Source organism: Poecilia reticulata, chromosome 7, assembly GCF_904066995.2.
Source record: "Poecilia reticulata chromosome 7, P_reticulata-male-v2, whole genome shotgun sequence".
NCBI lineage: Eukaryota > Metazoa > Chordata > Actinopteri > Cyprinodontiformes > Poeciliidae > Poecilia > Poecilia reticulata.
This window is the reverse complement of record NC_088836.1, coordinates 24,827,096-24,854,806: the sequence shown is the minus strand read 5'-3', so window position 1 is coordinate 24,854,806 and position 27,711 is coordinate 24,827,096. Positions and strand designations below refer to the sequence as shown.

Sequence of the window (27,711 nt, the reverse complement as noted above, 5' to 3'; positions counted from 1 at the left end):
CTGGTGCTGATGTGCACGTGACGAGACCTTATAGAGAATTCAAGTCTCTATTTATTTTTTACTGACATGAAGTGCTGAGACACTTTAGACCACTTTGGTTTTTAAAAGTTTTACAAACGCCAGTGAGAAGAGCTGAAGTTGCCTGAAACATGCAGAGTGCATAGTCACATATTACAAAAACTTTTAGCATTGCTGACTGTAGCCAGGGAGTTCTTCACACAAACTGCAATTTTGGGTTTATGTCAATGGTTTGTCATAGTAAATATCATTGATTACACTGACAAACAGATATGGCTTTTCCTAGTTTACTTTCCAAACAAGTAGCTGGAATGGAGATTGTATCTGATGGTTGTTTTAGAGATATTGTGACTTCAAAATGCAAACAAACACAAAACTTATGTCAGTGAGATTAGACAATAAGAGATTCATTTACTCTGAGGATTTTAACACATCTTTGTCAGACTTCTAATTTAACTGCTTTAATTTTCATTCATCTTCAGACTATCATCTCTCTTCTGGATTTTTTTCTCTAATAAATTAAACATCACGGAGAGTGAGAAATTGTGGAAACTGGACAACATCTTATCTTGGCTCCATGTCAGCTGGCAGACTTGACCTGCTTCTGACTGGGTTTCCCCGCTGCCACGGCTCTATGACAGCTAAATGGACCTCTGGTGCCGAGATGATTGTGCTGTTCTCAGACTGAAAGCACAGAAAGAAAAAAAAGTGAATTACAGAGTGGCTCATACAAACACTCCAACTGACATTTTCCTCCTTATCTAGCTTCTGGCACACTGCCGAAAAGCCTCAGGATCTTTTCATAAGAGCACTTTTTTTTGCAGCCTCATCATTTTCATTTCACAGAATAAAGGAATTCAAATTAAAAAGTTAAGCTGAAGCAAAAGTCAACTGTGCATTATGTGTTCACCAGCGTCTACTGGAAGCTCAACTTTGAGTCTCTGTAGGATTTTACAGACATAAAGCTGTAGCTTTTAAAAGGTGGCAAAAAGATCACCTTATTTTTGATAACCTTGCAATATTTCTAGAAACGGTAATTAGAAATTAGGAATTTCTTTGACTCACTGCTGGAAAACACATATTTTTCTTCAAGCAAAACATTTACATGATCTGCATGAGACAAGATTTTGCAATCAAGGTTCATTTTTAGTATTGTATGGACTCTTTCATCATCCCCTCCACACACAACAGGCACACAGATAGAATAAGACGCAGTGCATTTTCTTCGCCCTTTAGCCTATTCAATTCAATACTGATGGAAATTTGGAACGTGTCGGCACTACAAACTAGTTCTTGTTGCTGAGCTATCTCAGTGCGTTCCCAAACATAAAATCTGATGCTGATATAAATTTATCACACTCAAAATTCAAGGACTTACATAATTTTTTTAATAAACACTGTCCAGTGACAGAAGACACGTCAAAGTAGTAACTAGTTTTAGGTGTTCTCACATCCTTTGCTTTTTTTCAGGATGTTTGATGTCAGATGACATACTCCTGTCTTGAAAAGCATTGTAATAATAATAATAATAATAAAATAATAATAAAATAATAATAATAATAATAATAATAATAATAATAATAATAATAATAATAATAATAATAATAATAATAATCAATTTAATTTGTACCGCACTCAAAGTGCTACACAGAGCAACTAATATCGTAGATAAAATCATTGTAGTGGTTGTCACACAACTTTGGGAATTACTATCACCTTGTGGCAGTAAGGTTAGCAGTGTGTTGCCACGAGGTGCTGGTGGGAGAAAGCGAGAAATCTTTCAAAAATAATAGTGGCAGCAAATTCAGATTTGTACACTTGAATAATCTTTTGAACACTCATAAGTTAAAGAAAATCTCTCATATGAACAGAATAGAGAAGTTGCTATTTCCTCTTACATATTTTGCAGTTTTCCTTGAGAGATTTCAAACCAGAGGATTAAACAGTACCCAGAGAAGGTTTCCATAAGGCCTGCTGATTCGACGCGTCCTTATCCGAGAAGCATTATGACACAAACAAGCAGTTAAATGTCTGATTTATCAGACATTTAGGGGTCATGCAAAGTTTTTTTGGAAAGTACTTTGAAACTGACAGAAGGGGTAAAATGTGGCAGGAGTGACTCACACTGCGACACCAAAACGTGTAACAACACGGTGCAAATAATGAGATGAGCCGCAGTTTTGACAGGGTGAATGACAAAGCATGATATTGAGTTTGACATGCCAAAATAACAGTTAATCAAGAACATAATGAGTACTGCAGTGGCTTCATTTTCTTTCATTTCAGTTTGGGAAATGGCTAATGTGCCAGAAGAACAAGTCATTCTGCCCTGACAACTGTGTTTTTGCTAATCTGTTTGTAAAAAAGGTTTACCCAAAAAACACTTTGCACTTTGTACCTTTCAGCAACATGGTTTGAAGATTATTTGCACTGATTCTATTGTACAAAAACAAGATGAATGTCTTGTCCACGTGTAATGATCAAAACTTGAATTAGGTATTCTAAGCGACTTGTCAAGCAGAATTTTGGTTCTGAGAAGGAGAGCTTTGTGTTATTGAAGTTTGAACATGGCACATTTTGCCATGAGTAAAGTAAAAGGACAGTATTCTCCATATTACGTAATACTGTTCATAGTACCATTTTATAATACAATTAAGAATCTATGTTACTGTCAGTTGTTGAAAAACTGCTCTATAGGTCAAACACGACTGGAAAGAAATTTGACGTTGTGATTTAGCACATAGAAATTGGGCCTCTGTCTCTTTAAGAAGCTCCTATTCTACTGACACGCTGCCATCAGCACGTTGTCACAACAATTTTTCTCATGAAGCCATTTGAAACCGTTCTTAGAAGCATTGGACTGAGAAGTAGTTTGTATGAGAAGCTCAGCAGACAAGACAGGATGAATGTCACCTTGCAGCAGTATTGTTAGCATTAGCCGCAGCGGCTAGTCTGGAGGAGCTGAGTGGGGATGGGGTGATTCTGTGAGGCGGAAGCTTGGCTGGAGACTGCAGCTTCAAGGAGGACCTTTGTGGAAATAGGTGGCGCTTTAGCAAAGGTTTAGGCACTCAGAAATGGATGCTGGGGGAGATTCAAGGATTTATCAAACATGCATGAAAGAATCAAAAGCAACTCTCCAAATGTTTTCATGAGGGATTTGTTGAAATTTAAATGATAGAATGATCAGAGAGCGAATTCTGCATAACAACCCCATTTTAGATATCCAAAACAACTATGATGTGAGCATATCTTCTTCACACAGTATTTTAATTCTAATCAATCACTAATAAAAATCAAAACTTCAGGACCGATTTTGCAGCATGCTCCCGTGCACACAGAAACCGATGAATGCGACGTGCAGCAGATGGTGCGCTATACAGTGATTTACTGCTGTGGAGCCAGAGGGTGCCATACTTTTTGCGAGCATTTCTTTTCCTGAATAATTGATGGAATCCTGTCAGTTGCCTGTGCTAGATTTAACATATTGCCAGCTGAGTGGAGAGATTTGCAATAGGTTATGTGTTTCTTCAAGGCTGCCTGCTTTTTAATTCTCAGAGCAGTAGCTCATATCTTCTGGGAGGTGGTAAAGTGTGAAAATTATTGTTTGTTTTTATTGTGAAATCTGGCTTAATGTAGTGTCATAATTCTCTGACTGCTTCTCAACTTGGCAGTGTTAGGCAGTGATAAAGACTTAAAGATTATTAATAAAGAGAACTGGCTTAGACTATTAAGACTATAAGGAGTTTCCGTCAAATCCGCTGCATCATATAAACCACATTAGGATTGTTTCTGAATGTCAGCTCACTTTTCTAGCTGTGATTTTTCTTGCTTCCCTAGCTGCTGCAGGTATTGTTTGCCTTTTCAAAAGTGACATTTTCTGTGCCCTAATTGTTTTTGCTTTTCTTGGCCAGGCAAAATCCTGCTAGGATAATTTGATAGGCTAAACGGACCAATGGCAGGACCCATGTGGCTGTCCTGGAGGATTCAGTTTGTGTTTTGGCCAAGGAAGAAAGGAATCTATTGTAATATTTACCAGCCAAACCCTGAAAACTGTTTGTGTTTTTGTGCCAACTGACACTAACAGCCAGGGATGCTTGACAGTTCCAGGTTTTGCACCATATTTTGGAAATTCTCGTTTGTGAAAAAACATTATTTTGTTCAGGCTACTTTCAGCTGTGGTGTTTTGTTGTTTTTTTTAATTAGAGCAAGGCATCCACTATGACATTATGGCAGGACACAGAGGCTTATTTCTGTCAGCCACCCTGCATAATTATAAAATACTCGACAATATACCATTAAAGTATGACATGTATGTGTTGATCATTATACGTTGGACATTTATTACAAGAACATAGCTATTCTCCTAAGCATGCCTGGTTCAGTCAGAGCAATATTTAACAAGAAACCAATTATACTGGACAAGTGTCCATGTTTGCGGTCACAGTCTGCTTAACAGTTTATGTTAGAGCTTTGGTCTGGGTGTAATGCAGACACTCATCAGTGTTTATTGTTTACATTCAGAATACATAGCATTTAATATGTCTGTTTCCAACTGTAAAGTATTGTTACTGTCAGCGATCCGTGTTGCCAAACAGTCTATAAAATAACAAGCAACCACATTATTAGCCGAGTTAGTCAGAAAGTGAAGTTATAAGTTTTACTTTCAACTTTAACCATCCCACAACCCATAGGTGTGAAATCACTGCAATATTTGAGCTGCTGTTGCATTGCTTCTGCAGCAATGCTGCTCTAACGATATGTGTGAGCTGAGGTGCATAAGTGACAACATTTTTCAACATATTCCTAAACCTTGTGGCAGACCTGTGCACTGCTGGTCAGCTGCCAAAAAAAAAGACACGTTTTTTTTTTGCTTAAAACAAGGACAAGCAAGTAGCCTGTCTTATTAACTAGTTAATGCCAGTCAATCATCCAAGCTTTAATATTTTTAACAATTGAAGAATGCTGCTAAATTTGCAGGGTATTTGTACTCTGTTTTTTCATCAGCACATATGAAAGTAAAACTAGTGGCAACTACATTTTATAGATAAATATGTTATATATACTTAATATAATGTTACCAACATTATGTGCAGCAGTTTAAAACATGTTTTTGTGACTTGTGTAAATACCATGATATAGTGGTATTTTTTTGTACTGAATATTCTCATCCAGAAAGAATTTTTTTACCATAATCAGCACTTTATAGACTGTTCTCTCAGATGCTAATATCCAATGATAAGAACAGCATGTGAATAAAAGACTGACAGACAGAAAACCTGTCACTACTTGGTCCCAAATCTGGTAAAATGGTGGGTTACATGAAAGTTAAACTGCCTTTGAACTTCACCGGATTGGCAGAAGCGGCCAGAGGTCATTTTCAACCTCTGAAATTGTTACGGGGCATCATAAAAACATATAAACTGACAGGGGATGCACATTGTCAGATCCACAGACAGCAGAGGGATTCCGTAAAATGAGAGAGCTCCTCTTCACAAGAACCACTACAGCCACCATTGCCATTGTAAATAAGCATAACAAATAAGTCATTTAATGTAATATTCTGATAATTCAACTGAAAATACTAATACCCAAATAAAATGCTTCTTTTTAGTCCAGAATAAAACATCTGAAAAGTACAGTTGAATAAGTTGCTCAACCTGGATGAAGACAAGACACACCGACTGTGTTTTAGACTCTATGGAAGATATGTTACCCATTGAATGAATTAAATTGTTATCCCGGGGATATTGTTACTTTTATATCTGCCACTTGCATTGTATGAAGGTTTAACTAGTTAAATGTGCTTGTTTATGATCAAACACCCAGAAAACAAATAACTCCTCCATCTGCCTCAGCAACACTTTGTGTCTAATTAGCAACCGCTAGCACACATTTGCCCGTTTTATTGTTGCTGTAGAAGCAAAATATCCTCCCATAAGAACGGTCAATTTGGGTCCTGCACATAACAGTTCTTCTGTTTTTCTTCTAGAATTCCCTTACTCGACCCATAATATGCTAATTGGATAGTCCTCTATTAAACTGAATGCTCCATAACGTTGTGCAAAATGAGGTCTGGGGAAACAGCTGCACAATAACCAGTCTGAAAATATATTTCTATTTAGTTTCTATAGAGCAGATAAACTGAAGCAGTTACAATTCTAATAGAAAAATAAGCAACCTAAGTTTTATCTTTTGGTCAACCAACTCAGACTCATTGCGGTTTCTGCTTTGAACTGATAAGTGCACAATTACCGTAGTGTTTCTAACAGGCATCGATTGGTCTTGTCTTCTCTTTCCCTCCCAGCATTGATTGTGAATGCCATTCTCAGATTACAGGGCTATGTGAGGCCAGATGATAAAAGACTACTAGCTGGCTCTCTGGCTGGCCGGCTGCAGGGGCTTCCCTGCATCCTCTTATCTTCGTGTGTAACATTCTGTCGGGGTTATATTTTTAAAACAAAAGCGCGACTGAGTTCCATATTGAAAGGACTGGGTCAAGGATGGATAGTTTATGTGCAACTTATGAAGACAGTTGTGAATAATTGATCACTTCTCAGTTGAGTGCACTCTCTTAGGATTTAATTAACATCAGATATTTACAAATTCTTGAGAGCTTTGGAGATTTAAAATTATAAATGCAATTATATTGATATTAGATAAAGTGCATTTCAAAAACATTCATACTCCTCGAACTTCTTCACATTTTGTTATGTGACAACTTTTCTCTAAATTATGAGAAATTGCTTAAACTTTCCATGCAATTTCACTGAAAATGAGCAAAACTATGAGCAAACATTGTATTTTTTAGCAGAGCTGGTAGAGACTTATCCCAAAAGGCTTGTGTCTGTAATTGGAGTAAAGATGGTTGTACAAAGGGTTGACTCAAGGGACTGAACACAAACCCACATCACACACTTTTGGATTGATGAAAAAAAACTGTGCATTGTTTACTTCCCTTTGAACAATAATTTGCTACTATGTGTAGGTATATCATCTAAGACCCTAAAACAATTCACTTTATTTTGTTACATTAATGTGACAAAATGTAAAACCAATCAAGAGACATGAATACTTTAGCAAATCACTGATTTCATGTATTTATTTTTTGTATCGCAAGACAAAACATCAGAATCTCCAAGCAGCTGAATATATGCTGAAAAACAAAATTTTATACAAAAATAATAAACGATTAATTGCACAACCCAAGGAGATATTTTGCTAAGGAAACCTCTTAACAGCTCAGAATTAGGAATAAGGTAAGACAAAAAACAAATTGCAGCATTATGAAGGAGCTTTTGTAGTCTGGAGGCAATTTCTTGTTGACATGAAATTAAATAAACCTTTGAAACAAAATCCGAAGTTCATATTTTAATTAGAGATAGATGTTTTGAAACCTCATGTCTACCTGTCTGTTCTCTTCCCTCTGCAAGTTCCTTTCAGCGGTCAGTGCCTAATTTAGTTTTTAATGAGCCTTTAATTGAAATATGGTTGTCTGTCTACTTTACAGATGATCTCAGTTAAATATTGCAGTGTTATTAGGTCAAATCTTCCCATCACTTATCAGGAGACTTTTTTTTTTTTTAAAGAATTTAGCTGTGTTGTGGAAGACTATAGTTTGAAAATGTGAGTAACAGAACTGTATTTTACACAATGGATAGTCTTTCAGCGTAGAGCAAGGTGGTGCTAAAGCTGTGTGAATCTATTTTACTCTTAGACGAGCTGGAAAATAAAGACTTTAAATGAGAAATCATCCAGGTGGGAAGCAACAACTTACAGTAAGCCCACTAAAGCTCACTAAATCTTGTTTCTTGTAAGCACAGCATGCAAGAATGGAAAACCTATTGTAAACATGCAACAAATTACACAGTAACTTGTAAAAGTGTTGACCTTTGCAAAACATACTGTATCACATTACAATCACAGACTCCAATATTACGTTTTTATTTGACAAGCCTTCAGAATATGCAGACTTTGTGTGAAATGGAAGATAAAAAATGCATTGTTTTATTTATTTAGCATTGCACCTAAGAATCGGGAAAATGCAGCATACTACGTATTTGCCAGTCTTGAACAGAAAAGATGTGCACAAATATGCTCTGGTCAAATGTAATTTTCATATATGGGTTCAAAATTATTTGCTAGTTGGAAAGCACAGCATATGACAGGTAAAACACTATTTCTATGTTGGAACGTGGCGGTGGCAGCCTTTTGTTTTGGGGATGTTTTAGCCAGAAATGACACTGGTAGGACCTTAAAGCTGTTCACATACGATCTCCGTCTAATTCACTGAGCTCGAGGTTTTCAGTAAAGAAGAATGGGTGAACGTTTTAGTCTCTGGATGTGCAAAGCTAGTAGTTGTACTCCAAATACTTGCAGATGTAATTGCAGCAAAAAGAGATCTTAAAAAATATTAAGTCCACCTAAACATGTATGTCACCCTGCTAAAATAGTTATACATGCGCTATATATTTTGGGAAAACAGTGTTCTTTTAAAGTCAAGTTTTATGTAGTACAGGAAGATCATCACCAGGGGTGAGCTGTCACTCTCAATCTGTGTTTGACTAATAGCACAGTGGTTTCCAAGATTTGGGCCTGACTGATAATGGTGGCTCACTGCTGATGTGAAGGTGAAGGATCCCCATGAGCGTCCACTCGTCTGCTGTTTGTCCTACAATAACTTTGACTGCATAACAAGGAGCAAAAGAGAACATCTTGTCCTACGAGTTTTTCGTCTGGAACTTTTGCAGTTTCATAACAGGCCTGTTGTCGTTTTGTACTGGCCTTTCAGACTAACAAACCAGCAACTCAAAAATGTGTCTTGAAGGAGATGTAGCACTGAGTGGACAGTGTGGGAATAAAATATTCCTTCAGCTATGGATGGACCTTAGAAGGTAATATGATTTCTTATGCTGAAAAGCACTGTCCAATAGCAGTAGCTGTTTGCAGAGCACATTACTAAAATCTATTTGACATTTATTGGAGTTCGTTGGTCCCTGGGGAGTTTGTTGTTTTTCACGTGTCACACTGTTTTTCAGCAGTCGTGCAATGCAGGGACACCGAGTTCTGGATGCTTTTGTGTGCTGCTCCCTTTTCTACTTTTCTGCTTCCAAAGATTTCCCTCTTTGCTCACAGTTGGCTTATTATTTACCATAACGTACTACATGCACAGTGTTCAAGTTGATCTGCCAGCAAATTATGCTAAACAACGGCGATGTATGTAAGGAGCAAAGACTAAACTGACACAATTTGTGGTTTCCTTAATCATTTTTCTCGGTGTGGCGGGGTTTGTAGCTTTATGTTTCATCCATCAGGCAGGTAAAAATGGAAGTAATTAATCTGGAACTGTGTGCCGTTTCGATCCTACTGTTGCCCGTTTCTTTGGGACCCGGTGACAAATTGCCTTATTTTGGCACATAAACACAGCTCCTGTCTCCCAGTGAAGCTGGTTGCCAGAGGAAAGGAGGCACTGTGCACCAGGATTTATTGACAGTACATTTTTGAAAAATAGCTGTTGTTCCAAAAAAGTGAAGTGAGATTACTGCTCGTGTAAAAGGTTTGACAATTTAAATGAAATGGAAACCTTCTGAATAAAAACAAACAGATTTTTTTCCTTTTGGGTATTTTGTGCTGCGTCACACATCTGATTGAACAATTAGTTTGTAACTGCTGCCGGGCAAGAAGCTAAAATTTATTTGTTGCAGCCATTTTAAATTTAAGAGATTTATGAGATGTATCCTGTTCTGCTAAATTAAATGTGATTTTCACAAGGTTTAATGAATGTAATCTCTAGTTAGGGCTACATTTCTGGGGAAAAAAAAAAATCAGATGTCAGGTTTTCTATGCAAAATTTTAAATAAAATATTGAATGTTTTCCTCAGTAATTTTTTGTTTTTATTGTGTGACATTATGGACATTTGAGAACAACATATTGACCTTTAACAGCTTTATTTGTATTCATAACCTTATTATCTGAATGTTTTATGAATTATGAAAGAAAACGACGCCTTCTGATTTTTGGAGAGTGGTAAAGCCCCACTTAACATTTCATTTATTGCATCTGCACTCAGACAGAAAAATATATAATTGTTGGACTACAACTGTAACATAGACGGCCATTTCACTTAGCTACTCTCCAAAATGGAAATGACAGGAAAGCATACCATCCAAGTAGAACGTGTGTATGTTGATATTCTTATGTCAGGAAATTGCTACGCGAATAAAACTATTCACCTAAACTTGGTTACATCAAGCTCTCATGGCATCTTTAAGCCACCAAATCTTTGTAACACCAAAGCATTTCAAGTTTTTTATTGCACTTGTTTATTGCATTAGCTCTTCAGCACAACATCAAGTTTGGCGAAGGCCTGGTAACTATGGAAACAAGCCATTCATTTGATTCAGCTTTTTTAGAGCAGGGTTATATCTCAAACCTACAGGACTGCAACTCTCAAGGACCCGGGTGGGAGACGCCTCTTATAACCCAGAATGTATCGCACCATTATTTGGCATGTCAAAGTTTCTGTTTTTGTATATAATGCGACCAGATTTAACCATCACATCACATTTAAAACACTTTGTCGAACATTATGTACTCAGTTGGGAGTAAATGAGTAACTACTTAAACTATGTTATAAAGCACATATTGAAATATTTAGGCACTTGAGCCAAACAGTTAATGGATGCTTTAGAATGAGTGAAAACAGCAATTAACCTCAAAATCTCAAAATTAAAAAAGCATGTATATACAAGAGCCTTTAAACACATTTCATTGAATCTGTATAGCTGAATTTTGTAAGCAAGACACTTTGAAGGCTGGTTACAAAAATGCTCTGTGTTGCATAGTATAAAATTATCAAAATATCTTATAAATGGAAGAATTATAGATATATTTTGTTGCAACGCCAGTTAAACTGCTTTTGAACCCTGTCAGTATAATCTCCTCCTAGCTAAAAATGTCCCATTAACCCAACTGGCAGAAGAGTCTGGGGGCCATTTAGAGCCTCTGAAACTGTTAAAGGGGCTTTTTTATAAACATATAAACTGACAAAGGATACACCAGGTCAGCACAGAGGACAGCAGAGGGTTTCCCTGCATCAAGAGAACAGCTTTCCGTGAGTCAGCTTGGATAAGAATCACCACCTGTATATTCTGGCATTTTTAAACATAATATTTTAATTAACATAATACCCTGGAATATTTGATGAGCAACAATATCAATTCTCCCTTATATCCTTGCTTCTGGTTTCTGTCAGAAGTCAACGTAATTATTTCTGCTAAATGTAAAAGACACAGTCAGCATTTTGTCTTAAGGAACCTCCCATCGCCTACCTTCTTCAACCTTCGTACGCTGAGAGAGTGGATTGGCTGAAGTGACCTTCTTTTAAAAAATTTAGTCCAACTTTGTTAAGGTTGCTGCACTTTTGCAATTTATATTGATAATGTTCAATCTAAATTAATGGGATTTTATGAAATACACTGAGAAAAAGTAATAATTGTGAAGTGGAAGAAAAAAGAATGAAGATGTTCTCTTTAAAAAAAATGTCAGTGTTGTAGCGTTTAACCCAGTTTACTGTAAAACACTAAATAAAATCCAATGGAGCCAACCGAGTTTAGAAATTCAAAATGTGATATTTAGAGGAAAACTAAAACCACTCATGAACTTGAACACACACATATAATGTTGGCAGTATTACCCTGTGTGAATTCTTTTCAGAACTGGACAGAGCGGTGATTTAATTCAATCTTATTGTCAGCTTTTGGCACTTGCACAATAAATGCAAACAAACACCAATATAGGAACTCAATTTATAGTACACAATATCTAGGCAGAGCAGTAGCTTATTACATTTGTACGTTTTGTAAAACAGGCAAAACAAATAAAACAGAAAAAAACAACCACAAAGGTGACAGAATAAAAAAAAACATCAATAGTGATGGAAATATACATGATGGGGAAAAAGGATGAATAAAAAAACCTGCAAAAGACTTTGGAACAAGAGAGCAACAATGACCTTAAAATCCAGCCACAGCTAAATCTATCAAAACACATCCATGTGCTAGAATGATCCAGAAAGTTAGAATATCAATGCACAAATCTGGATCCAACTGATTATTTCTGGCAAAATTTGCTGTTCACAGACACGCCCCATTCAATATGACTGAGCAACAAAGACACACTCGCTTCACATTTTAGAAAAAATGTATTTCAGTCTCTGGGTTTGTATACTGTATCTGGTAGCAGAGGCACTGCCAGAACTCTTGAGCCACCTGACAAAAGTTTAGTTTGGGCCCCCCTGCGCAGCTGCTGTTACAATGTTTTGAGTCTATTTGACCCCTAAAAAGCGTCACAATTTTAAAGGCTTGCATCTGCCTTGCTTTCTTTGGTTCAATACGGATAATTAGCACAATATTTACTGCTCATGAATTAAGTTGGTAATTTTATTTTTTTTATTTTATTTTGATATTCTTACATTAAACTACCAAATCAACTGAGTCCTGACGTGCAGATGCTTTTTAGAACAGCTGGTAAGACGTGTTATAACATGGGATCTGCCTTCAAGTGTTTTTGTCATGCAGTTAACTCAGATAACATGGGCTGCTGTGTTGTGCATGCAAGCATTTGTATGTCTGCACGTACACATGCTTGTGTGAGAAGAGCCTATTATCCAAAGGCAAGTTATTTAATGTGTTTGCCTACCTTCTGGCTCAGTGTTAAACCCCTGCATTGCAGCACTGCCAGTGGGATTTCAGCAGGCACCCCGCTCCCTCTCTCCCTCCCTCCTTCCTTCCCTTCCCTTCCCCTTTTCTTCCCTCTCTAACCCTCCATCCTCACAATAGAGCGATTAAATTTGGGGCAGACCCCTCCTGCGTGGAGAGCTCTTCGTTCACACATGCACATCTTCCCGTGTTCATATGCCACGCTCCAGAGACCCTGGGCAGCTGAGAGAACCCCCAAAAGTCTCCGGTAGCAACAGTCATGGAGAGCCACGTGTCTTGGAGACAGAGAGAAAGAGAAAGAATGGGAGACTAAGACAGAGGGAGAGGAAGCAAGCACAGGACTCTCAGGGGCTCTGCAATTTGAGCGCTGTCAGAGAGGATGCACAGTGGTTTTCTTAAAGAATGGAAAAACTGTGTGGATGTGGTACTGTGTGACTTTTCCGGTTCTTTGGCTTGCATGGTACTCTTAATTAAACAGTTACTTTTAGAGAGAAATATTAATCAAAGGATTCCTTCTTCTGGGCTGCAGGGTATTTTTATCAGTTTGGGATATTAGAGCAAAGCTTTGTTTCAGAACTGCTGCTGTGGGTTTGTTTCATCTGGGAAACAAATTGACAGCCATGGACAGAGACAGCAGAAACACCGACCAGCACAGACATCTAAGGGACTGTGTTGGGTCATTTTTAAATATAAATGCTGAAATGAAAACTCCCCACTGCTACAACATGGTTTAATTGTGATGCAGTCTTTAAACATGTGGACTTAGTCCAGAGCATTTCTGACAAAATGATGAACATACGTGTTTTCAAACCTGTCGAAAAACAGTCAAGGATCACAGATCAGATCTGATCAGTTTCTCCAGTTAAATATTCATACATGTACTGCTGAACTTGCTCAAAAGCAGAGACATTGTAGGGTCCATTTAAAGGGTCCTAGAGTGGCTAAGACAACATAGCCACTCTAAGAGTGTTACTGTACAAAGCTAACACTAACACAGAGTCAATGCATTATAAATGCAGGATCCATTCCCATTATTAGCAGTTAATATTAACTCACCTATCATAATAATTACGTTCCTTTAAAGACATAATTTTTTGTGTGTGGAATGAATATACAATAAAGACTAAGTGCTTCAAAACTCTTTTAAACAATTGGCTTCCTGGCATACGCTGTTATTTATTTGAATTCAATTCAGTTAGCTTATTTCAGAACCAGTTTGATGAGTGTTGTTCAATAGAAACCCTAATTGTAGACATCTGACCCAGGCTGTCGCCCTCAGAGGAAAGTACATTGATTCCGACGTTCAGAAACAACACATGAACCACCATGGGTCAAGCCTGCTAGGAATCCAAAACTGCTGAACATGAGCGTTTCTGTCCACAGAGAAGCCGGTTTAATATCAGCATAGAGTGAGAAGGTATCGACCAAGAAGTAAGTTGCTGCTCCAAAATAGATTTATTAAAGCTCAACTGAACTTATGGCCCTTTTCCCACTGGTATCTACTCCGCGTGGCTCAACTACGCTCCGTTCTAATGCTTTTCCAGTAGTAGCAGTTACGTGGTATCAAACCCTTCCCCCTTTTTCTTCCCTCTCTAACCCTATAACCGACTTCACTGTGGTTCCAAGTGAGCAGAGTCGGGCTGAAAATGTGACATCAGAAAACCTCTCCAGTGTTTTGTCTAGCTTCCCTGAAGAATAAGAGTTTTTATTCCATAGAGAAAGCTTAATAGATAAACAGCAAGCTTGTGAAAGGGCGATAACCTTAACCCCATCCAAACAGTTTTACCTGCAGTTGGTATCTGTGCTGAGAAAGACAAATGATCTCTCTATTACCAATAAGAGAGGTCCAGTCACAATTATTCCAGAGGCTTAAAGGTGGATAAAAAAGGTGATTTATTTCACTGTAACTTAGGAACAAGTTACAAAACACCATGTGGCGTGTATGTAGATATTTTAGCGTGTATGTATATTTTTGATCCTTAGTGGATTAGAAAATTTTGCCACAAAAGATTCAAACATCAGAAGTCAGATTTTCAGTTTGAAGTTGTTTGCTGTGAAGTCATTCCACCGTGAAAAGATAATGCCAAATTAAAGACCTGATATTAATATGTCATTACCGCCTACGGTTGTTTGTGTAAACCTAACTGAATTACTGTTATACTCTCTTGGTTACGCAAAGATACCATTTATTTCCGCAGTTCTCCAACAGTGAGCTATATTGTTCTTCTCACTACGCATCATGGGAAGGTAAACTTGGATTCTCATCTAGGTTTTTTGAGGGGATTTTGTCGCAGTTCCAGTGATTCCAGAGTTTGTCATTGTTGCTCTGACAGCAGGTTGTTTATGAGAACAGTCATTGAGATTCTGTTCCCATTTCCTAACCGCTGACGTCTCTAACCAGAAGGTCAACATGAATCCCTTTCTTGCATCACTTTTCTCAGTTCTCCTAATTAGTCTTGTCAAATTCATTCCACCATTCATAGATTACGTAAAAAGTTTTACAGATTTGCCGATATGTAGATTAGGCTGCATGTATTTTGCTTTTATTTGACTCCATTGACAGGTTGCCTCACTTATGTGAGCCTATGTGTCATTGCAAAATTCTGTCTTGTTTCATCTCGGCATTGTTTGCTCCCGTAGGGCCATAAATAATAAGTCTGGAAGGATGCAATTATGTTCACCAAGAGGCAATTTCCTTTAATGTGATTCTATCTGAGAAGATGCACATCAGAGTCTGTGGCTCCTTTCAGCTGCTAAAATTACAATCATTCTAGATTTTATTTGTTCTTGTGGAGTAACTCGTACATGTGCTGTTAAGTCATCCTGCTTCATGGCAATGTATTGACCTTCTTGTTTTGTTTAATTGAACGTCCTTGTTTTTGTGAATTTTTTAGTCTTCTTCCTAAGGAAATGCCACTTGGATTCTTTCAGGGTGCAGTGTTAGAGCTGTTTTTTGCCTTCCTGTCACTGGTACCGCTCAGCTAGCTGCAAACATCTCACTTTGACATTTTCATTGTGTTTTTACAAAGACTGCAGGTATTCCTCTGTGAAGCCAGATAGAAACGGCCCCTGTCTCCTAGTACCATGAAGTTATATATATATATATATTGCTTTGTGATCAGCCATCTTGTTGTCTAAGAGTACCTCAAGCTGTTTTTTGGCAATAAAAGCCTGCTTATACTGGTTATGAAAACATAGTTTTTTGTATTTTGCTGCAGTGTACACATAAGTAAGTTAAATTATATGAATTACAATAAATACGTAACTAAAATCTCACTAACTTTGCGGATTTAAATTGGATGACAGGCATTTTCTTCACTGAAGTGCACAAATGAATTTGAAAATCTCCCCCAATGGAAGTTTTTGATGACACAATTACAATAACTCAATTATGTCTACTGAGTCATGAAATTGATTGATTTTATAAAGCACAGTGGGAAAATTGTGCCTCAAATAGACACAAAGTCTCTAAAGATCTGAGACGGCAAATACAATTTGAAGAACCACAAATGTCTGTTGCTCCTCTAGTCAGCAAATTTGAGATTCGACACTTTAAAGAAAAAGACATGTTAAATGTAGTTGTTAGACCATAGATAATTATTTTATTATTTTGAGATTCATTTTGACAAGAGCTGATCCGCCCCAAAGCAGGAAACCATCTCTTTCTGTCTCAACAAATAGATTTTTTCACCTTACAAGCATAAATTTCAACCTACTTAATTGGTGTTTATACCAACAGTAAAGCATAATTATGAAGCTAAACATAACAATGTTAACATTTTCACAAACTAAAATCTGCCTGCCTGTGTTCTTAATCAAATCAACAATAATGAGTTGACTTGAGAAGTAATCTACCGGTAATTAATAAGTAAGGACCACTTGTGTGTAATTTTATTCCAAACCTCTAGGGGGGGCAGAGGGCAGGTGAATTGAGTCTCAATGGAAAAAACCCAATATTAAAATATATTAAGCAGTTCTGAAACACTATGCATGAAGGCAAAACTGTGTTACTGTCGTTCAAATGCAGCGTATACTATATACTAGGTTCATTTTTACATGCTTGAACTAAAGCATTCAACTTAAGCTTCCTTAACTACTTTTCTTTTGCTTTTCTCTGTGCTGCAGACTGTCATCTCTAGTTTCCCTTCACTCCTGAGAGCAGAGCATCATTCAGATGCTGGAGTGTTGATGTTAGTGTGGATGCAGCTAAACACAGGGAAGTCCTTGGAAAATAACCTGTAAGTAGTTCAGGGGAAGGAATAATTTGTTTACATAAAAGCACACTGGCAAAATTTATCAATTTAAAAAGTTTTCTGAGAAAAATACAGGCAGTATGTCTGGCCATGGCTGTACAGATATGTTCATGAAGGTCCAGCATGCTACTTCAGTGATCTATTCAGAAAGATCAGCATAGAAATATGAAAACTTGCATAATTATTTCAAAGGGCATACTCAGCTTACGTTCAAAGATCAATTCAGACAGATGACTTAATTTTCTTTAAACATTATCAATGTCAAAGTGTACTGGTCCTGGTTAATGCTAGTTAAATAAGCCAGTTAAGTAAATATTCTGTTAAAAAGCTTTTCATGCAGGAGAAAGGATTTAATTCTGCTAAAATTATACAAAATGAAATAAGATCTGTTATAAATGATACAAATACCATCAAAGCGATGCCATTATAAAATATAGTTTTGGTTATTAAAAATCATTTATAATTCTTTTGTAAAAAGATTATAATTTTTATTGTTTTACAACTGTGTGACTAAAACTGATGTTCTGTGTTTTTCCAAATGTTCATTAGACTGCTGTTACAATAATGAGATTGAATTAGTTCAGTTGTTGGTGGGCACCAGTGTGCAACAAATTAGCTGCCAGCAATCTTTTATATGTCTCCCACTTTTATGGATTTAAGCAGATTTAGACATCAGGTTCCCTTTGTGACCAGGAGATGTTTTTCTGTCAGGTTTGTTTGCGTTTCAGTGGTTATGTAAGGTGCCATCTTAATATACATACCAGTTATTCTGTATTTGGAACAGTCACAAGAAATCGCCATTTATGTAAACCGTACTTCGTTCCAAGCCTTACAAAGTGTTTTTCTTTGAAATAAATTTCCTAATTTCACTTCATTTTTTTTTCTTCCAGGACTTTGGACTGAAAACACTCACTGTGATAACTTCCAGCTAAGACAACAGATTTTGGCTGTGAGTATGCCAGAAGTAGATCTCCCTTGTGTTTGGACTATACCATTTGAGATTTACAAATATAAGAGAAAAAAGAAATGGATAGAAAATTACTCACCCCATAAGAAAGAGTCACAGCTATTGCTGTGACTGCCCTTTTTTTTTTTATCCTGGGGACAGATCACTGCACATTGATACACACCTTCATCCTCTGCAGAAATCCAGCCTCCATATGTGCCCTTACTGTCCACTAATGGCATGGCCCAGTTGGCAGACAGTCCATGGCTGGATGCTTTCTGAAGCTGTCCAACAATATAACACTCTTACGAGCAGTAGAGTTGAAGCAGCAACTGACTCGTGAGGCAGATCTTCTTGAATTTTGTTTAGAATTGAGATACAATAGAAGGCTTTTTTAAACTTCACACTGATTTACCGCATGTTTTCCCATGCACAGTCGATATTTACGTCACAAATCAGCTGAATGTAAATCGATTTGAGCTTGGTGTTTGGTCACATGTTGTAGGTTCCACTAGATGTCAGGATGAAGCATGTGCTGGGTTTTCTCATCTGTTCTTAAAAAAAAAAAAGGCTTTCCATGTGCCAGGCAGGAGGCAGCCAGCTGCAGTGTGAACAGAGCAGGAAAGGCGTGCTGAGGATGAAGGAGCAGCCCAGTGTGAACAAGCATGATTTAGTGTTAGATTTGCTCTTCATACGCCAGTCTTCAGCATTTCCCCCACACGCCTGCACTCAGTTGATTAATCCCAGTCATTTTTATGAGTGATGCAAGCGTGAGTACCACAGCAGCTACAGAAAGCTAATAAAACCTACTGGAAAACATCAGTGCCTGTAAGGGCAGTTATGGGCTGCTGCTTTGAAACTCATTTAATTCATCTCTCTCTGCCCTCTGCCAGCCTCATTAATACTAACTTTAGTTAGCTCAAAATCTATTCAGAGACATTCCCAACATTGGAGGTTGTGGTTGGAATATGATACTTACATACTCTGCATGAAGACATAATCCTTTTCCTCACTGAAGCATGCTGGACCAATTGGACCTAACACAGCATGCATGCTGCATGCTGTGTTGGGATGGTTCAAGTCACCCACATTATTTCTGTTGTCTGAATACCACAATACACAAAGAGAGCTTGCATTATAGAAAGTCATAATTTAGATACATTTCTACTGTATTTGGTACAATGCCCAGTTAAAAAGAAAACCTTGGTTAGTTGCTTTGGGTCTCCTCCGTCAAGCTTCTCTATTTAGTTTGCTGGAACTGCTGGTACTGAATCAGACTTTGTTCACACATTCGTTTTCAGCTTTGCCCACAATTTTTCTAAAAGACTGAGATTAGGGTTCTAAAATGGACACCCCAAAATATTTGTCTTTGTCATCTTTTAGTCACATTATAACTAGTTTGACTGTATGTTTAGGTGACTTGTCTATTTGGATGACAATTTCTGTCCAAGCTTAACTTTTTTGGCCGATGTCTTGAGATGTTGTTAAAATATTTCCATATTTTGTACTTTTTTGTACGGCAGGCCATTGTTGGTCAAAGTAAAAAAAAAATTAAATGCCTGTTTAAAAATATTTGTTAAAACTGTCACTATTTTGTGACGTGGGACAATAGTGACTAAAACTTAATAAGATAATATTGAAACCGTTGAAATTTGAATTACAAGTAAATTGAAACAAAAGAAATTACATATAATAAGTAAAGTAGGATTTATATTTAAAATATTGCATTTGTCATATCTATAGTAAATTCTTATCTACTCAAACCTAAGGTAAAATTTTTGGGTACATCTGGCTTGATGTTATGAACAATTTCACAATCAAATCCACCTTCTGCACTCTCGCCCGATGCTTTTTAAAAAGCAGCTTTGGGGCTCATTATGAAGGCGACAGCAGCAGTGAGGTTTCCCTCTCACTCTTCCTGATCTGAATGAGCCAACACGATGAAATGCACAGCATCGCATTATTGCGTCACCTCACGTCTGCCACAACCAGGCAGAGAAACAGAACCAGATCTAATGCTAAACTGCCACTGTGGCATGCAATATTTATCATGGCTACATGAAAGCAGCAATCAGTGAAAAGATGGTGCAGATGGAACAGACTCACACAGCTTTCTGTTCGCAAGCCTAACCTCCTTTGATAAACAGCACCAGTCCTTTTGTGTGCAAATGCAGCTCCAGTTCTCATGTTACTTATGATGAAAATAAGCTTTGGATTTTTCTTTTTGTACTTCCTTTTCCCCATTTTGGTTAGGATTTATTGCAGTCTCTATGAAGTAAATCATACATAAGCAAGAGGAAAGGTTTTACGGAGATAGGCACATGGAGCATCACAAGAACATGCAGAAAGATAAAAAGTTAAACTATGCAGCCTGAAGGACACAACAGGAAGATAGAGTGGCTTTCAAACACGTGGCTTTCAAACACGTACACACCGCTGTTAAAATGTCTGGATTTTGTCCTGTAGGAGGTTAGACCTTCATAAATCATTTCAAACGTTTTGCCACTTTTATAGTGACATACGTCCTGTTCCAAGGGAACAGGAAAACAAATGAATGCGTTGCATGACAATAATGTTAAACATAAAATACAGCAATAACCTGGTTTGCATAAATACAGACGCTAGAAAACGAATGTTTTATTGAGATGCCTTATAAATCAGATTCTGCAATAAGCATTTTTAGGTTTTACAGCTTTGATCTGCAGCACGATAGTGATGGTGCTGCTGCAATAGTTGGGGAAAACATTGGACAAAAAAAGACATACTCAAATACTGACGAAAAGGAAGGCTTCCAAGAAACCGACAACAGCAAAAGTACTTCCAATAAATAGGGTTGAGAGACAGAAGTCCAATTTTCCAGAGAAAACATAAAAAATCTGAAAATGTTGTTGGAATATATGGCATGGGCTAATTAAACCCGACTCAAAGCTTTTCAATTTCAACAGTTTCAACACTGAAACAACACTGCAAGTTCTCACAAGAACATACACTGTAGTGACACACGGTGGTGGCAGCATCATGGTTTGGGGTGAGGCTCTTCTTCTGAGGGTTTTGAAAGCTAAAGATGAAGGGGGTTTCATTTTTCAGCATTGCAGGGAATCCAAACATTCACTCAAAATCAACATAATAATTGCTACATGGGAAGTAATGTGAAGTTTTGGAATGGCTAAGTAGCAGTCTAGAAAGATGTCCTCGAGGTTTTAATATTCTTGTGTTTTTCTGGTTTTCTGAAGTGAGATTCTGTGAGATACATTCATGTCAGTGTAAGTAATGCACAGAAAACATACAGTGCTCTATGTCATTTTCTTTCAAAACTCCGAGCGGTGCATGTTAATGGCTTCACAGTCAGCTTTTGATACATGCTGCACGTATGCTTTATTAAATATGCATTCCAGCTTTCACTGGATCTCTCTGGAGGCTTGGCCTGTTTAGTTTGAAGTCAAGTCTGATGAATTTTGTTTTCTCCTTCCTTTACTCCTTACCTGATGAAATTGTGCTGATAATTATTAGATTATCCATACATTTAGTATCTGCTGCAGTGAGGACAGCATAAATCTATGACAAGAATAAAGTATTAGCCTCATGTCTCTACAAGTCAGTGCTTCTGTGCGCCTCCTGCATCATAAAAAAGGCACCAGCGCCGGTCACGATGGGTTTATCCAACAAGCTATGAATCTTGGTTGGATCAATATTCTGTTCCCACTCAGCCACTAAAACAAACCTGCCAGGATTTCAGGGCGACAGACTGCAAGAAATGTGTTACTCTGACTGCAAAAAAAAAAAAAAAAAACATGAGTCTGAGCAAAATGCCCAGTTGTTTATGAGTTAAACATTTCAGATGCAGGAAGAACAATTACTGTTATGCTTTGGGTGCACATTGCGAAGGAGTTTGACTTGCTCTTTTTCACTGTTATATAAAACAATATGGAGGTGTACTGCTGCAGAGAGATCAGAGGCCTACCCTGTCAGGATGTCTCTCAGTTATGTCTCAAAGAAGTTAAAAGTAAGACGTAGAACTTCTGACAAGTCAACTAAAAAGTCAAAAACCAGGACAACACAGAGTTATAATGCTTAACCCACATGTCATATGTTTATTCTTTTAGAATAATGTGAAAAATGAAAGAATTCACCTTTCTGTTTTGAAGTTCTTTGAGGTCCCTTTTGATGTATCAATAACAAAATCTAACCTTACCCTCCAAGTTCAAAGTGGGCCCCTTTGCACAAAAATTGGGCTAAAATGTGACACTTTTTTTACGTGTAAGGAGTGGATTTGGTGAAAATAATTATTCAAATTAAATTTGTTGACACTTTGTAGAAGTCTGTGTTTCTGGAAAGCTTGGCTTGCACTTAGTACTTTCAAGATGTTACCATCAAAGCTCTCCTGGGGAGCCATACACCATCTCAATAGAGCTGTTTAAAACAAAATCTGCTCCAAATGTTGTTGCTTCGAGTGTTAGACACTAACACTCGAATAACATTCAAAATTTTGTTTTACAACAATTTGTAAAACAAAAAAAAGTTAGTTTTATTCTCAGTGTGGCACTGAACTGTTTTCATGTCAGGTTTAGCTGCAAAATTGAAGGGAGAGACCGAAGAAGAACTTATGATTGACTTGTCTTTATTTTCTCTTTTGAGACTGTGAACATTCATATAAAAAGTTAATATGAAAGCTGGGACCACCTGGATAATTAAGGCAGATTCTTAGTAGCAACACTGGTACTATTCCATTGCTCAGCTACAGCCCACTTTCCAAATTAGATTATTTTTATTACCCTGTTGCTATAAAAAAAAATCTCTGCTAGTGCATACAGTATTTTACATTCTTGAACTTAGGTGGCAATACATCCTTACACTGAAACTAGTCTTATTCTTTAAGGCTTGCCAATTTTCTTAACCGAGTGAATTGCTGTTGTATAATAGGGGACCATTTACAAACATGACTACTTTTCTTGTCTCACCTCCCCTTTAATTAGTGTATCACTTCTTATTAAAATCAGGTTTGCAGCTGTATAATTAGAATAAAAGTAAAACAAAGCAAAATAAAAAAAGCGCAGTATTCTTCACTCTTTCTGCTTTCCATTTTTACTGATTTAGACTACGTTGATCTTTGGATCAAGTACTCTTTGCTGGCCAATAAGGTGTGTGATTCATTTGGGAGGAGGAATATAATTCTTGGTGACACACAGCAACACCCAAAGGGCTCCGAAGCGTCTGGCTCACCACTGGTGTTAAGCAAACAAGGGCGTCATTATGTCTTATTGAGCAGATTTACAGAATTGCTTGCTGACTCCAAGGGTAAAATATGGCAGTTTTTATAAACTTCAGAGGTTTGGTAACGCAGGACGGAATGGCAAACATTTGTAGGTCAGCTAAAGTTTTTAAAATACATGTACACACCATGTTTTATTATTTGTTTATAATGCTAACATCAAAAATTTTAATTATTCTTGTTGACAGTGGCAGGAGTGAAAGTACAAAGCTTAAATCAGGTGAAAGGAATGTGATGACACAAGAGTCAACGTAGCAAATAACTACTGTTGTAACAACTCAGCAAGCAAGAACTTTGTCCTTTTACTTTTTTATCTCACTTTAATCTTTTATGCCACAACCCTTTCTTTTTTTATTATTTATTTATTTATTTTTATTTACATCCACTTTCCCCCACACTGAGTTGCAGCTCAGGGACATATCTGATTTCCATGGATTCCCAGAGCAGCAGCTCTGTTTGAATGAGAGTATGCATGCTGGTGGCTCCCACAATCCCACAAGCATATGGATGCTTTTGGTCTGCCCTTACGCGTCGGGACACAGATTGCTGCATGCAGCGCCCTGTGAGCAGCATTGCAAATCAGTCGTCCGAGCAGCGAGCACCGCTGGTGCGGAGGGAACGGGTGGGAGATAAAGGGGAAAAGCAAGGAGAGGAAAGGAGAGGTGAAAAGGAAGGGAGGGGGATCCTTTCAGGGTAAGAGACAGAGTGGAGAGAGGGAGAGTATGAGGGGATGGAGAGATACAGCGGTGGGGGTAGTTACAGAGCGAGTGAATGCGTGCGTGTGTGTGGGTATGCGTTCGTTTGTGTGTGTGTGTGTGAGTGTGTATGCAGGAGAACAAGTATTGCTGCAGTGGAAACAGTGCGAAGAGGACTGCAGTTTCTGGTACTGATGGGAGAGCGGTCGAGGCACATCATCAAGGCACTGTCATTTTAACCCCAAGTGCCTGTTTGGTGAAGGGGTTTGCCCGTTGTGGAGAGCAGGATTACGCAATTACGGGAGTACTGGTAAGGGTGTATTTCAACTCTGTTCTTGGGATTGCAGGAACACTACGTCTGAGGAATCTGTAATAGCTTATTGGCTATAGTAGTGTTGTATTTTCACCCGCAACAAGAAAGTTAGTATTTATATTATTGTGTTTTCCTGATTACACCACGGTGAAACTGTGTATTAGTCTCTGTTTTGTGCTGTTGCAACTTTACTCCGAGCTACATTAATGTCTCCGTATTAAACACTCAGTTACTTGCATCCTAGTCTGCCCTATAAAATGAAGTCATAAGTCACGTCCTCCTTAGTACAGAGCTTTTGTATGAATTTTGGATGAGTTGTGGTTTTTAACAGTGGTGCTCAATTATTTTCATTGATCATGCCTTGGTTAGCCTCTGCTGCTAGGTGCACCCCTCTCTCGGAGAGTCTCCTGGAGGCTGCCATGCTGACAGATACCCTGCTTACCTTTTTAGTCTCACCAGCATCCCGAACACTGACAAGTAGCCAGGAAGAGCCAGAACGGAGCATGCTACACTTATGAATTCCCAGGACAGATGTGTTGTATCTGTAACGTAACAAAACAGGACCCAGCCCGCCATTGGTCTTTACCTTTAAAGGCTGAGTAATCCAACGTAAAAAGAGGCTGACAGTTGTGCTGAGGAGTATAGAGAGATGGGTGGGGATTTTATAAAGTGCTGCAGGATGCCCTTTTTTTCCCCTGCTGTCTCTCGTGGGACATTTAGCTCAGGCAGCACTGAGGTGACTGTACCAAGGACAAAAACCTATCTTTGGGCTGCTTGCACTTCATACTGGTGACTGCTGACTCTTATGCTTCTGGCTGGAACCTGTCATTAGCATCGTTATGTGTATCCAAATCCCTCATAACAAATCTACCACAAAAAAGCACAATGAAAATTGTGCTTTGAATACTATCATTCTTGAAAAAGGATATCTTTTTAGGTGGGGTTCTTTACCATGCACATATTTCTCTGACACCACATGTCCTCATATGACCTGAAGTGAAACCTTAAAATATGACCTCGTTTACTATCTGGGTTTATCACAGCAGTCAATGTTTTATGTCTTGAGCAAATGATTTCTGAGGTTTTAGAAATGCAGTTAACAATGAACACTACTATATTAAATACACACAAAAACTGGCATTCTATTTAGGAACACACAAAATTCAGTCGAAATGTAAAAAGTAGCTGCCTGATATTGTGCAAGTCAATAATATCTCACGAAACCACTCTGACTCATTGGAGTATCAAAACACAATATTTCTGATTGCCTATTTCCTGTACATCAGGCTCCAGTGTCAAACTATATTCAGCAGAAACAGAATAGGAAACCAGGGAGCTTTTGAGCTGTTGCTAAGTGTATTCTGTGGTTTGTGTGTGTGTGGGGGGGGAGTGCTACAGCAATGGTGAGTGTTCAGGTGGGTCAAACCATCCACCCATGCATGCATTGTCTGTACCTGTGTGTCCTCACACATGGTTGAGAGTGGTCAGTGTGTACTCCCAGAGGCAAATAGCTAAAAGGCAAGTTACACCCACAGGTTTACAATGCATCGCAGAGGCATAAAAGACAAACAGCCGTTCCCACGCACTCATACTTAAGTTACTTTCACTCTCATATTTCTGGACTGGGGCAGAAACCAGAACATCAAGAGAAAACACATGCATGTTCCAGGAGAACATGCAAAATACACAATGAAAGCTGGTTGGATTGGATCTGAATTTAAAACCTTGCTGCAAGGCACCAGTGGCAACTATTGCACCACTATGCAGACCCTTCAAAATATACATAAAAATTCTGTGGTCCATTGCTCACCTGCCCATTGTTGAATGCGGTGACCATAAATACTGGCACCTTGACTGGTCTGTGGCTACAAAGCTCCATTGTTGGACCGAACCACAGTCTAGGTTTTGTCCTCCATGTGTATCAGTGAGGCTTAACATTGCATGACTGCGTTCTCAATTATTTTCTTGGATCACTTTTTACAGCTAAGTTTTAACCGCAGCTTCAGTTTTGGTCATGATCTGAGTCAGTTGTCTTGCCATTGTAGTTTAGGTTTTAGCAAACTTCCTAACACCAACACCTTACACGTGTCCATTTTCCAGCTTCTGACATGTCATCTATGAAGCTCACTAACTGTCTTATAATGCGCCAATTAACTGATGTGGTATTCATGTCACCTGTGAGCTGTTATAATGTATTTCCTGATTGGTTTATACCAGTTATTATTTATCTTAACTCCACCAATAGTTGAGTGCTATTGCTGCATGTCTGCTTTGATAAGGCCAATAATACAGAGGACTGTGATAATGAGCATGCTCTGATTGTTCATTGTTGAAGGCCTCGGGGTCAATACTGGCACCTTGACCCATGTGTGGTTACTCAGCCAAACATGCAAGAAACTACACTTAGCTACTCTTTTGGATCTGACCACAGGTCAGCATTTGCTCTCCTTGTGTGTCAGTGAGGTTTGGCCACCCATTTCTCTGTCCTCAATTGATCTCTGTTATTTCCTTGGTCCACTTTTTATACCTGGTGTTCACTGCAGCTTGGGTCATCAAGAGCTGCAGTTTGGTACATGATCTAAGTCAGTATAATTACGAAGCTCACTAACTGGCTTACACTGTGAGATTCATGTCATCTGTCAGTAATTACAATACTATGCCTGATTGGTGTGTACCAGTTATTATTTATTATAACTCCACCTGACAATGTTTATGTTGTGTGCTACTGCTGCATGTTTACTTCTCTAATGCCAATAGCGCAGAGGAGTATGTGATACTGAGCATGCTCTGATCGTTCTTTTTTTGTCAGGCTTTAAAACATTTAGACAGGCTCATTAAGTCTGTACCTCAGGCAGCCGCTCCCAGTGGCTCTCACACTAAGAAATACTCTCAGAGTCTCTCATACATAATCAGAAAAATGAGACGAAGCTTTGAAGTTCACCAGTCTCCTTTCTTTTTTCTTGTTTGCTCCCTTCCAAGAAGGCAGCTGGCGCCCAAATGCTGAAAGTGCTCAAAGAGGAAGAGAGAAAGGAAAGAGGCTTACTGTAATAGTGTAGGCTTCAAATAATTCAAGCAATATTCTGGTAGAGTGGATGTGCCCTCCTGGGGCTACGTCGCTGCTGTTGTCCAAACTCTTGCAACTTTATTGAAACATTCTCTTTAAGCTCATATTTGTCTGTTTTCTAAATGCAAATTATTGCTGAAAAGGATCTTACTTGGATATCTCATTGAACGCCATCAGCTCTTCACCCTACACTGAGGGCTGAGCCTTCCCAGGCTTGGGCCCTGGCCCATTTGATGATGTGTCTCTGGCAGACAACAGCAGGGCACCTCGGTGTTAAACGGTCAGATGCTGTCACAAATCACACACATCCTGCTGTGCTGACCGAGCAGTTTGGCTTCTCTTTAAACTGTGGAGCCAGCTGTCATTGTGGGGTGTTGTGAGATTTTTACCTACTTGCATTTTCTGTCTGTGTTGCTTTACGGTGGAAATAGAGGTT

At 38.3% G+C, this 27,711-nt stretch overlaps 1 protein-coding gene across 5 annotated transcripts in view; it reads left to right on the top strand.

The window, feature by feature from the left end:
- Nucleotides 1–27,711, top strand: part of LOC103467654 (synaptotagmin-2-like) — a 71,471-nt gene that overhangs the window by 12,703 nt on the left and 31,057 nt on the right. For 2 of the 5 annotated variants that reach the window (XM_008414236.3, XM_008414233.3), the window contains exon 3: nt 17,879–17,937. The exons of 1 other annotated variant lie outside the window; for it this stretch is intronic. The gene's annotated coding sequence lies outside the window, so the exon portion shown is untranslated. Of the gene's footprint in view, nt 1–16,860; nt 16,974–17,878; nt 17,938–23,916; nt 24,209–27,711 lie in introns of those variants that run through there. 2 more of the 5 variants (XM_017305741.2, XM_008414235.3) reach the window with 2 other exon arrangements.